This window comes from Cyanistes caeruleus, chromosome 6 (assembly GCF_971803275.1).
Source record: "Cyanistes caeruleus chromosome 6, bCyaCae1.hap1.1, whole genome shotgun sequence".
Taxonomy (NCBI): domain Eukaryota; kingdom Metazoa; phylum Chordata; class Aves; order Passeriformes; family Paridae; genus Cyanistes; species Cyanistes caeruleus.
The window spans coordinates 26341921-26354710 of record NC_141706.1 but is presented as its reverse complement, the minus strand read 5'-3'; the positions used below and the strand labels follow the sequence as shown (position 1 = coordinate 26354710).

The 12790-nt window shown below is 36.3% G+C and overlaps 1 long non-coding RNA gene across 6 annotated transcripts in view; it reads left to right on the top strand.

The window, feature by feature from the left end:
- Positions 1 to 767: 767 nt before the first annotated feature.
- Positions 768 to 12790, top strand: part of LOC111930100 (uncharacterized) — a 171619-nt gene continuing 159596 nt past the window's right edge. For 2 of the 6 annotated variants that reach the window (XR_015287844.1, XR_015287846.1), the window contains exon 1: positions 922 to 4686. This is a non-coding gene — a long non-coding RNA (uncharacterized LOC111930100). Of the gene's footprint in view, positions 4687 to 12790 lie in introns of all 6 variants that reach the window. The other 4 variants (XR_015287849.1, XR_015287847.1, XR_015287845.1 and 1 more) reach the window with 4 other exon arrangements.

Genomic DNA, 12790 nt, shown 5'->3' with positions numbered 1-12790 from the left:
TGTATTGTAACACAAACATTGGTGTGAATCTTTATTGCAAATGACCTGCACAACTGACTGGATTATAGAATTACTTGATAAAGTATCTTGTCCTCTGATATTCTCTTAATATTGACACCACAAGCCTTTTTGATATAATTACATAATAAGCAAATATATATGAATGCCCTCTATTTTTTTAACACATCCACATACAGAATCTCTAGGACTTAACATACAGTCTGTCTCATGGCATCTCTATTGCAGTAGATGCTATCTCCACAGGATTCCTAGGCAAAATTCAGCAAAGAAATTTAAGTCTTGGGTCATGTCAGAAGTGAGGATTAGAAAACGGATCTCCTGAAACTGAGTTTCTGTTGTCAGTGAGTCTGTCTTACAGGTTGCTTTTCATGCTACATGTGCTGGATTATTTTGATTTTTACTCCTTGAAGCAGAAGAGTTGTGGTTTTCAGGAACCTGGGTCTAATGTTGAAGCAGGGATACTACTGCCTTCAGTTCTTATTTTAAGTGAGAAGGTAACAATTTTCTGTGATCAGATATGAAGCATAGAATCAGTATCCTTAAAAAGAGAGAAACAGAGGAAAGGATCATTGCAAAGGACATTTGGAAAATGTTTCGAATTTTTCTGAGCTGATTCAATTTTTTTAAAATTTCATCAAATTTTAGCTCTACTTTTCATGAATTTTCTTTTCCACTGCCATTCCTTGTCTGTCTTGTGTATATTTAGAACTCAGCTGAATAGCTGATTTTGTTTCTTTAGATGCTGTCATCCACATTTTGCGTAACTGAGATGTTCTGTTTTCAGAATACATCTGAAATGGCCTAAATTATATGTCCCATAACTGCTTTCACAGCATTGTTGAAAGCTAGTGTTCTTTTTCATGGATCTTTAAATGTTTAAACATTATACTTAGAGTATATGTCTGAGACTTTTGTTTCTGATTTTTCAGTTTCTTTCACTTTTATAAGTTGCTAAGAACTTTTTTGGAAAGACCTTTGTGAAAATAGAACAGTATTTACTTCTACAAGAAAAAATGGCAATTTTTAATCATAATCTTTAAGTGCTTGTTTTGAAAAAAGAAATTGTTTTTACATACTGAAAAAATTTGTTTTCTTTTTTCTGTTGCTGATATTGAAACGCTTTTCTTTCTGAAAGTAAGACTGGCTTAAGTAGAGAGAGATTCATTTCTTCAAAATACTTAAGACTTGTCCTGAGCTAAAGGGGCTATTTTTATCACATATCAGTCCCGTCAATGTTTAAAAGATGCTAAAAAGGGAAATTTCTATGCTTTTTTTATGGGACTTTTAGTTCATTTTTGAAAATTTGACATTTGTCTAGGAAGAATTGGAAGAAAATATATTTTCACATTCTTCTTGAGTTTTGAGGTATTAATGAGTTTGATCATTACAGAAACAAAGTTAGTCCTCCTTTTAACAGAATCTTAATTTAAAACCCTCTGAGCCATCTAGTCCTTCTGTGTACCTATTCATTATTAGTGGTAATTGCATGAAAAGGAAGTTGTTTGTCTGCTCCTGCTGCTTATTCTCCATCAGAACGCATAATCCTTTGTTTTTGGACAGCAAAATTAGCAGCTTTGGAGATCATAATTATTTCATACCTGGGGCTTGGAAGAAACCTGGGGGAGAGATACTCTTAAGCCTTGTCTGAAAATACTGAGTTTATTTAGAGTTACTTTTCAAAGTTTCAGTTGTTGGGAGATGAGTGTATCTAAAATGCTCAGTTCCTGCATATGTGTGTAGATGGATTACCGAAATACGTGCATGGAACTGTGCTGATCTCTTCACAGTACACAAAGAAAAGCACAACAATAGCAAAAATGAAACCCTAAATAATGACACAAGCTTTAACACAAAAGTAAATACCCAAACAGCACTTTATCTTACAATGGTTCTCTTAACTGACTGACAGAAAACAGATTTGATATTCCTGTGTACCTTACCAAATTTACACGAGCTAGCTTGACTGAGAAGCGTGGGAAAGAAAGAGCCAAACCTACAGTTACTTGGAGACCAAGTAGTGGTAGTTTTTTCTTCCCCTCTGATAAGTTCTTGGTAAGAGGTGTTGATCCCATATCCTTGCTCTCATTTCTAGTGTAGGGAAATTTCCAGGGTATGCAAAACCATGATTTTTCTAGTTCATTATCTGATACAAGTTCAAACAAATGTACATGCTCCAAAAGACAGGTATTATACTTTCAAATGTATAACTTATCTAACTTATCTAAAGTGACAGGGATATTAAGCTTCACATGGATCTGTTCCAGTTCAGCCAGGGCACACTTTGATATTCCTGTTCATACTGGCTGAGGATATGCACTCCAGCAGAAAATGACAATTTTGGATCTGCAATAAATCATATCTTCTGTTTTACAAAATAATGATAGATTTCAGTTAGTTACTTTGTATACAAATTTGCTAATTTTTATACTCTGTATCAGCATAGACTGTGTGCTCAGGGACTAGAAATTGCTAAAATCAAAACCCAAAGAATTTTAAAACAAGAACTTTGTGTCTCAGTTTAATTTTCACATCTTGGATTTTGAAAAATATCTGGTGGCTTCAGTGCCAGGGATGAAATTTTATTTCTGTAGCTCAACCAATCTGTAAAGGAGCTATCTTGATTCTACTTTGATTTCTTCAGAAACATTGCCAGCTAAATTGAAGCTTTTTTATCAGTGAGAGAAATTTGACAAGAGCTCAGTTTTAAACTTTGAGCTGAGTTAGTGGCTGAAAGAGCAAAAGGTTCCTCCACTGAAGCTGAACATACTTGCTGAAATTATTAATGTTAAATCTCAGAATACATTTTCTTAACAAACTCAGTTTAAAGTAGATGAACATTAAAAACATTAAAACAGCAACTAAGCATGTCAAAAGAAACACATTAATATCCATTTTATTTTGCAGAACCTATTTAATCTCAAGTAGGAAGGCAACAGGATAGTGAGCAGTTTTTACTTTTAAAAGAACCTCAAACATTATTCGACCTGTGAAAGCATTTAGTAGCTTCAGTTGAAACAAGGATCCATTGTATTACCAACAACACAAAACAAAGAGACACTGTACATTCTAAAGAGTTTTTCTAAACAAAAGGGATAATAAGCAGTGCTAGGGAAAGAAAATAATAGCTTTGGTGGCATGAGCACACTCCATAACTTTCAGCATATGTAGTTTGATGTTACTGAATAAACAGTTTCATACGATAAATATTCTGTGCACACCTGTACCTTCTTTGTGTTCTCTCAGTGTTCTTTCATATGCCAGTTGCAGCTCTTTTTGTAGTTTCAGTTATTTCTTGGCTGGTCTGCTTTTTTTTGTCATATATGGCAATCCCCAAATACGCACGCACTAAGCAGCTGTTGAGAAAATGACCTGATTTAGAGTCCAAGGCTCCAAAACAAGATGGAAAGATTTTTTTGGTAATAAAACCATCCATCATCCAACTCGGCAAACAGTGGAGCATGGCTGTTTATAGAAAATCTGTCAGCAAGGTGTTGCCTGGAAAGCAGATCTGTTTTGATCCTGTGCTCCTGAAATCTAGGTCTGGAGAACAGCTTTGCTTATTGACGTTGCTTAGTGTCCTGGAATATCTTTGTGAACATATTACTTGTGATAGATGTGTGCTAATGTCTTTACAAACAATTTCATGGATGAGGCTATGGGTGCTAACATCCTTGAAATGGATCTCAATGTCTCTACCAGATTCAAGTAGCAGGTTTCTTACAGAGCACAGACAGACTGACTCCTGAAATAGACAAGTGGGTCCTCACAAGTCTGAGTTTCTGAACTTTGGGGGAAAATGACATATATTTAAGAGGAAATATGTGGTAGGTAGTTTGGGAAGGCTGTACCTTCCTAGTGACTCAGGCAAAGGGTAAGGAAGAGAACAACATGCAGCTGGGAATTTATAAAAAGAGGTTGCGAAATCTTGAGAGAAAGCCCCACGGGCGTATGTCCCAGAGGACTCTATTCATAAAGTTGCAGGACTACTCTGTCTCCTTTATGGGCACTGGCTTTCATAGCACAATTTTCCACACACTTGGAAGGACAAATGTAAAATGGAGTGAGACAAGTTCTGAGATATCACATTCTCTCTGTTAATTCACAGAAAGATAGGGATGAATATCATTTAGCCTTCTTGTTTTCTAAAATTTATTTACTATGAAAGAGATATATCAGTTTATAACTTTTATTTATCTAGTGACATGTCCTTCAGCAACCAAAGTCACTTTATACATCAGCTTGGTCAAAGAAAAGCTTAATCCAAAAGTCAGCAGTGCTTCAAAGCAGAAATAGTGAAGACATGATAGTAAAATTAACTATGTTATGTGTGTCATCCCTTCTGCTTGTAAAAAACAATTGCTCACTTTAAAATTTTAAAAGGTTTATTAAACCTTAAAAAATAAAACAAAGGACTGAATAAGGAAAAAAGACAGTGACACTGGAAGTTTGTGATCAGCAGCCAAGTGCTCACTCACAAAATGGCTGCTCCACCTCAGGCAACCCTGGTCCCTCCCACAGTCTGTCAGTCAACTTCTTCTTTGCCTTCCATTGGTGGAGACTGATTTCTTGCAACTTGATTGGAGGCCAGGTGTTGTCACACCACGCCCCCTCGTAACAACCGTTTCTCTACAGCCAAAGCTGTCTGATGACAACAGCACAGAGCAGGTGGGAAAGAGGATTATGTGGGGGACACAGGATGTCCAAACAACAAACAATGACATCAATAAAGTGCCCATAGGACTGCTACAGCCATTAATTTAAAAAAATTAAATTAGAGCGGAGTCCAGTGCTGAGGAATACTGCTGCTGCGGGTAGCGAGGTTTGCAAGCTGCAGACTGAGGTGCAGATACAGCTCTGGGTGGGAGCCCAAGACAGGAGGCTGTGAATTGCCAACCCTTTACATAGAAAAGGGCACAACGAGGGTGGAGCCAGCTGGGGGAATGAGCCCTGAGAGATACAGCAAACTGCCAACCTTTAGGGTAACAAAGGCAGTAAGAGCAATGGTGCTGTGGTGCTGTCCAGTGGCAGGAGCAGAGGGCTCAGGAGAGCAAGACTTGTGTGCAGGTGGACTGTGAGGGCATAAAAGCCCGGGGGTCCTTTGTTGGGGCTCACTTCCTCAAATGCACCAGCTCAGGCTGCTCTTGCGGCTCTGTGCTGGGACAAAGTGGCTCTGTGGAATGAGATATGTGGGACTGTGCTGCGGGAAAGCTGGGGGAGGGACGGTGAGTGACCCTGGTGTGACCGTGTGAGCCAAGGGGGCACCCTTGGAGCCACAGCTGCCAAGGGCCTCTCGCACCTCTCTTCAGTCAGAAATGTCACCTGGAAACCGCAGTCTTGTGAAAACTGCTTGAGGCCTAGTCACCCTAAGTGCATCTGCTGGTCTTCCATGGGGTTGGCTTCACCTTTTTCCAAGTAGAATGTGTTTCAAAGAAATACACTTTATATTCTTGTTGTATATTCTGCAGGGGAAAAATTCCCAAACCCATAAGGATATTTTCCCCATCTCTTAATTAAAAAATAATATTAAATAAAAAATTATTTAAAGTGAGAAAAAGCCCCAACTATCTCATGGAATGTTGTAACATTCTGCTGGTCTTGTTTCACATAAATCCGTATATTTTAGTTGGGGCCTTTACTTAAGTGTTGCAGCATTTCCTGAAACATGATCTTTCCTTCCCTTGATGTTGCTCAGAATATCTCTGAGGAACAGCAGGCTGTTTACTAAACACCTTTTAAAGATGAATGGTTGAATAACTGGTTTTCTGTTCCTTCTGGAAATAGACTTCTAGGTGGGTTTTAAATTTCAATTTTGTTTTGCATCTCAGCAGAGGAAGCTTTACATAGATAGAATTTTTAACAAGATGGGCCCTCATTATTGGTCAAAATTTCTCAAGACAGTTTAAAATTTCGGAAGAACATTGTAGCCTGTTTGAACATGACCATTCAGTGAAGCTGTGAAACTGGGTACTGAATATAAAAATGTCATTTAGGCTTGGAATTTCTGAAGAAAAGCAGATGATGGTGCTTGTTGATGAACTAAAAACATCTAACGTAGTGCAAATATTGAACAAAGGCAGAAAGGACTTAGTGAGATAGTCCATTGAAAAAGTTGCCTTACCATGGTGCAGGCAGCACCTTTAGCTGCTCCTCTGCAATGAAAATGAATGTTGTAGGGAACTGAAAATGATTCACTAAACAAATGTGTTCAGATTGTGGAAGAATGCCACTTTTCCTTTCTGGTTTACACTGTGTAAGAATTATTATACTTTTGCTACTATTAATGCTCATACAGCCCACTGTTAATATAGAATATCTTACACAGATGGTGTCTGTCCTAGAGAGGAACTGTCAATTCCTTATTTTGGGAGCTAATATTGTAAAGGACTCATATAAGTGTTGTATTACTGACTAATGGTTATTTTGGACAATTAGCCTTATATAATGCCTCTGCCAAATACAAATGAAAGTCATAAATATGACTTTGAATATTCATCAAAAGTATATTCAAACTTTTTTGAAAAAACATCTCGTAAAGGTGCTTACTATTAAATATGATGATAAAATAATAAAAGTCAATGTCTAAGATGCGACACAGAAATCTTGAGGTAGCCTCAATCACAAATATAAACTTTCTTTCTTCCACTCCAAGTGAATAATGCCCTCTACTGATTGTGGGGAGAAAAATGGCTAAAATTCTGGAAAAACATTACTAATACAAAACTGTTAATAAAATAAACTGGAGTAATTCTTCTGATGCTTATTGACATATCTAAGGCTCTGTCTGTGACTTGTTCGCTTACTGGAGATTGTATACATAATGTGATGAAATATGTTTGAGAAGATACTTGCAGAGTCTCCATAGGTACATGTATTTATGTAAATTAAACCCTTGAATAATCTCAAAGATGCTGATATCAATGCCTTTTTCAGACTAGGTGGTGGCTGGTAGGTTTTTTGCATCCATTGATACGATCCTAAAACTGAATGACCTCTGGTGAGAGTGGAAATTCTATTGAAATTTACAGATAAAACAAAAAAAACAGTATTATTTCTGTATTTCTCAGTACCTCCCAAGGAGTTTGTGCTTACCTGAAGTGTTTTCATAAAAAAAAAAAGGAAAGATTTGGCAAGAGCAGCCTGAATGGGAGTTTCTGATGTGGGTGTCTCTAGGGAGTATTGCCTGATGACAGTGAAAATACCAAATATTTTCTTCTAATCATTTCAGTATTGTTTAGACCCATCACTGCATAAATCGCTGCAGTAATTTGTAATGCTGATTAATGTGTGTGTGTGTTCCTTGATTTGCCCAACTTGGGGCTTTCATAATACATAATTCTTCAGCTATTTACTTCCCAGCACTCTCTGTGCCAGGAGGGAACTGAAGACAGCATTCCTGAACTGGTAACTGCAGTCTTGCAGACTGGAATTCAGAGGTGGTTAATGTGGCCTTGTGTAACTTTCTTCAGAATTCTGAAGCATAAAAATTATTGTATCTTCTGAGCAGCAGATTTTGTAAAAATCTGAGAAAATACAATGTCTGTTTGCAAAGATCTTGTTTTACCACTCTCACTCTCCTGCTAAATTCTTAACATGGAAGCCTGTTCTGAGTCAGATATTGAGTCAAGACATTCGGTGAAGCTCTGGTAACTACTGTATTTTGGTTTTTGGTTGATAAAGACTTGAGAATTTTCCTTTTTCTAAAGGTACAATTGTCCAGAATGACAACTAGAATGAATGAGGAATGCAAAGGAAAAAAAAAGTTAATGTGCTTTAGTCTTATATCTCAGAGAAAAACACTCTAGGAAATCTTTTCTCTACTTAAATCCACATTTATATTCTTACTGTGTTTCTATTTTAATAGTAAGGCATAAAACTAAATGGATATTTTATGGATATTTGCATCAAACAAGTGTTGTGCTTAGGCTGAATATGGTTTTTCTGTTTTGTAACAAATGTTTTGTACTGCGGATATTTTAAAGACTGGACTACATTCTGAATCTCCATTTCATTCCAAATTGTTGCATACAGCCAGGGGAAAGGATGTGGGAGAGTGGATGGAAGAGATGTGGAGGGGATTGCCTTGGTGTGAAACTGGAATAGCAAGTCCCTCACTTCTTGCTTCTGCTGCGTTTTCCTACACCAAGTGTGGGACAGCATGTCAGCAGCCCTTGCAGAAGGAATTGTTTGCTTCTAGCTTGCATCAAATTCGGGACATCCCATGTAGACTGGCAAACTCATTAAATAATAACTGCGGTTTCATTAAGCAGTTAGATTTTTCATCTGAAATGCAGCACATGAGTCAAGCCTGATACCTACTGATTATAGATGGAAGGTAAATATTTAAACATTGATGCCCTGACTGTTATCTCAGTATTATAAACCAGTACACCACATCAAGCAAGGAGAACTGATGCATTGAACTACTGGGAGGTTTTCAGAGGTGAAACATGTTAACTTAAAAATTGGGAGGGACACTAGGGAGAAAAGCCATAATACTTCTTGGTGCTAATGGCTTTAGGTGAGTATTGTATTTACTGAACAGACAGAATGACACCTGCCTAGTTTGCTGTTCATGTTTCTAGCCAAGTTTTTTCTGTTCATCTGTTTTTGGACTTCTTTAATGGTGGAAAGCTTTGAATCTGCCTTTGAGAAAATTAGTCAATATTAGAGCTCTGTGTAGGCTGCATGTTAATAATAAATTGCATTTTTAAAAGTCAAAAGTTTGAGAAACATAGAGTAATTTGATATGCTGCCTGGGGCACCAAAGCTCAGTTCTTTGGTATTTTGGTTGGCTTTTTCTTTGTTTGTTTGTTTGTTTGTTTCCTTTTGTTTGTTTTTTAAAGGAAATAAATATTTTCTCTGAGGGAATAATTAAGTTTTTTAACTAAGTGCATGTGAGTATTCTATTTTAGGAGAACTTAAGCAAAAAATGAAACTATTTTTAAAAGAAATTAATTGATACTGGGTGCCACTACTTAAACCCTAGTCTATTTTATCCCTTGTCCAGGGGATTTAACAATTAATTATGGACAAATTAATTTTATTGTCATTTCACATATTATTTTAACTGCCACTAGTGTATGATTACCAGATATATCAAAAAGACTTATTGTATATATATAATGACACAAAAAGATGGAGAGTTTGGAGTTGGAAAAAAAGGTATGCTTAATATTAGCACTGTGTTTTTCTAGATGTTACAAGAAGAAACACAGTTTCTTACGATACTCAGTGTTAAAAAAAAAAAGATGAAAAGAGAAAGAAGGAGTTATTAATAAAGTTATGAGAGTAAGATTGTTTAAAATTAATCTATTCTACAACATGTACCAAGGGTATTATTAATGAGAGTGTATACTGTAGTATGCCAATATAATTTGTACTAAAATATTATAGTAGTTAAGATGCTGTAAGCATCTTGAAATTCAATACCTGAATTTATTGCCAGAAGTAAAATGTAATTTAAAGGATCTATGCTGATACTAGAGTCTCCATAAATGAAAAAATAGAAATTCTTTTCAGATTGCAGACCTGGCCATTTTATTATTCACGTACTCCCTTTGAGATACACATGCACTGTCACAGAATCTCAGGCTGGCTGTACCTCCAAGTAGGAGCAGTTGGCAATAGCCAGTGGACTTCACAGGATCTAGTAATCCCTCAGTGACATCTCTGATTTGAGTTCCCAGTATGCAGCACACCGGTCTAGAGAGTCAGGGCAGGGAAGGGGTGCCCTTGCAGCTCTCAGAGGAGAGGCGGAGGCTGCTGTCACCTGCTGCCTTTGCTCGGTTGTGCTGTTGTCACACAGGGAACCTTACGCAGCTCCAGCATCCCCATGATCTCTTCTTGTGTGCTTCCTTTTCCTCTAAGAATGGAAAACCATGTTTATTTTCGTAGAGATGCAGAGAAGAGAAAAAATTTCTTAGTCTAGAGGATTATTAAAGTACTGGAGATCTTTCAAGGTGAAGTTTGATTTTAATACCATGACCAAAGCCTGTCATTCTAACTTGACTACCTTTCCCCTGCCTGAGTGGAGGACAGAGGTTGCTGCTAAACCAGTTCTTCAAATGATTTCTTATTGCTGGGAATTTTTGCTAGTGTGTAAATCATCAAAAGACTAAAGGAAGGAAGGAGACAGAGGGAGAAAATCACTGGATAGAAGCCAGTATTGCCAATATCTTTGGGAATCTCTAGTTATTCTGCTGCTTTTCTGGATCAGAATGATTATATATCTCTAACCATTTGCATAACATCTTAAACTGTTACTTGAACCACCATTCTTAGAGAAAAAACAACTGAGAAATATCTTTTAATATCCAAACAAATCCATGTGGTTGTCTGGATACAAATAGACAGCACAATAGAATTACCACTTGAAATCTTTGAGACCATGTCAGGCAGCTCTTTCAACCTCCCTTTTATACTGCAACCACTTGTATTCATGCTCACCTTATAAAAATTCTGCTTTTCTATAGCACAGGACTGAGAACTCCAAGTTGCTTTAAAACACTTTTTCTATTAAAAAAAAAAAAAAAAAAATCTAGAAAATAACCCCAGACTTATAGCACTGATATTCAGCAACATTATTTTCCTCACTTCTACAGTTTACCCAGTACCAAGTCTGAGATGTTTTTGCAGCATGTTGTTAAAAGCTGTGGCAGAATTTGGCACATATGGTATAGCCTTTCTGGATGTATTTTGTACACCTCTTTTGATTCTCACTAGTACTGTTAAAAATGGTAGAATGTTGTATTAACCTACTTCATCACATTCAGACATCAATTTGTTCATTTGAAAACATATTCTTATATATTTGCGCTTTCCTTCCATGGTACAATGAATCAATGGATTTTTTTTTCTGGGATCAGCAGTTTCAGGAGAGTTATAATGAGCAACCTAGAAAGAACAAATTTGTGCATTGCTATGGCTTAGTCATAGGCATCAAAGGCCTAGCGTGACAAAAAGAAAGGACATTTCTTAAACTGAAAACACATAATAAATGTAATTCATTAGAGTTGTGGAGGGAGTCAGAATTCATCTTATATAGGAGCGCTGAGTGTTTATAAATTAATGCATTTATCATTGGTGTGTTGTTTTGGTGTTTGGATCCAAATGATTGCTTGAAATAATAATGCCTTACAGAGGTTTGGTTCAAATTGTAGAACGTACTTATTTCTTATGCATTTGTACACAAGGAGACCTCCACGGGAGCTTGAGTGTTCTGAGGACTGAGTAAAATCCTCAACAAAAACCTTTTAAAGTATCAGTCTATGACAGATACACTTAACTCACAGCAATAACAACTCAAAGCCAAGAGCCCAACAAAAGTGCAAGTCAGACTGAAAATATGAAACGCATTTTATATCTGCAAAAACAGAGGAGGTAGTGCTGTAGAGCAGAAGTACAGTGGAGATACGCCTTTTTTTTCTGAGGGACATCACAGAAGATCTGGCAATTTAGATAAGCTTTTCACAGATTGCAGTGACTCCACAGGGCATTGAAGTGCTGGTAGCCATGATTTACCCTACAAAGCTTGTTTGCTACATTTTCAGAAGCTCTGTATATCTAAAATTTTACTTTTCATCCATACACTTACAGAAATAGTATCAACATTATTTTTCTGTTCATAAAAATATATGAATGTGAACCTGTGAAAAAAATTGCTCACACAAGCAATTGTAAAGCATTTTCACATGTACTGATAAGTACATCAGTGCATGTTGTTTTGTGGTGTAAGACTTGCAAGCACCTTCTACCTGTTCATGACAATGTCACATTTTGAAAAATATTGTAGTCATAGAGAGCCTTCAATTTTTAAGAGCAATTTGATGAAATATTTTATTGCTAACAGTAGTTTATCTGAGGTACAGATTCTGATATTTTGATTACAGCATTTTCTGTGTATTACAGAAAGGTCAAATATTTGCAGTTGTCAGAAGGACAATGTATCTATAAATGCTTACTTTTTGTCATTTTTACTGTTCCTAATAATTTAACAACAGAGCACTCTTCTAAAAAGTTTCAATGGCAAACCAAGAAGCAATGGTCACAGCTTTTATCTGTTGCTCAAAAAAAGACAGAAGTATTAGAAATTTTAGCAAGATGGATCTTAATGGGCTGCCTCCCGTAATTTTAAAGTATAAAAATTCTTCTTTCTGGCATAATAGTACACAAGAATGTTATGAATAACTTTCAAATTTATTAACAATTCTGTAAGGTAAAAGTTCTTTGGTTTTAATTCTATGTGAAATAAACTTCTCTGAAATATACAGCAAATTAAAACATTAAAAAACCTTAAAAACAGATTAAATGTCCATTTTTTGATCTCTAGTAAAATAACTTCAGCTTAGAATATACAAAAATCATGCCAAGTCATGAGTAATGCACTGTGTGTCCAAATTCTCTTTGGTAAAATCTATCCAGCAGCTTAGATGAAACACAGCGGGCACATTGTTGGCATCATATCTATATTCTTTCCTGAAAAACTGCATGTAGACCATGTTATAGTAGATAATCCTTGTCTAGAAGAAAACCATTGGTGTCAGTTTCATCCTTTCTTTTTGTATTTTTAATGAATTCTTTGATACCTACTTTTACTTTTTTGGGGACACTTAGCTGTCCTTACCTATTCTTCTAATCCCTGAAAAGTTGAAAGCACTTACAGTATAACAGTCTGTGACAACCATATATCTTTGTGTAAAACTAAAGATTTCCAGATTTCCTTTGTAAAAACGGTAGTTTTGTGAGAGCTTCTTGAAGAAGTGTTATTTTT